The sequence below is a fragment of the Morone saxatilis genome, unplaced genomic scaffold (assembly GCF_004916995.1).
Source record: "Morone saxatilis isolate NCDOM2014 unplaced genomic scaffold, NCSU_SB_2.0 Contig24, whole genome shotgun sequence".
Taxonomy (NCBI): domain Eukaryota; kingdom Metazoa; phylum Chordata; class Actinopteri; family Moronidae; genus Morone; species Morone saxatilis.
The window spans coordinates 6,765,896-6,766,587 of record NW_023339807.1 but is presented as its reverse complement, the minus strand read 5'-3'; the positions used below and the strand labels follow the sequence as shown (position 1 = coordinate 6,766,587).

General features: G+C 49.7%; 1 pseudogene; it reads right to left on the bottom strand.

Annotated features, from left to right (window-relative positions):
- The window catches only part of LOC118335706, a 2,236-nt pseudogene that overhangs the window by 638 nt on the left and 906 nt on the right, over positions 1-692 (bottom strand).

Genomic DNA, 692 nt, shown 5'->3' with positions numbered 1-692 from the left:
ATACTCCTGGATTTCTTTGGCTTAAACTTCATTCTGGCCCACGTTGCCATGTGGTCCAGAACAGTTAGCACCCACCTCGCCTCCACATGGGTTGTGGTTGTCACGGTAAGGTCGTCCATGTAACCTCTTATTGGGGGTTGTCGGATGCCTGACTCCATTTTTGGACCCCAGGCTTCCTTCTCCGCAGCTGTTATTAGGAGGTTCATTCCCATAATGAAGAGGATGGGGGAGATTGTGCAGCCAGTTACGATACCCTTTTCCAGGCGTTGCCACTGAGTTGTAAAATGGGCCGTCTTGAATCGTAGCTGGATTCCGCCAAAGTAGCTGGTGATATTCCCTTGATGTGCTGAGGGATGTGGTAGTGGTCTAATGCTGCATGGATGAGGGCGTGAGGGATTGATCCATAGGCATTTGCCAAATCCAGCCAGACAACAGTCAGGTTGCCTTTCCTGGCTTTAGCCTCCCGGATCAGCTGACTGAGAACTCTGGTGTGTTCCAGGCATCCAGGGAAGCCTGGAATTCCACCTTTCTGGATAGCGGTGTTGATGTATCCATTCTCTGTCATGTACGAGGTCATCCTCTTGGCCAGTATAGAAAAAAAGATCTTGCCTTCTACACTTAGCAGTGAGATTGTTCTGAATTGGTCAATGGTTGAGGAGTTCTCTTCCTTTGGCACAAAACAGCCCTCTGCC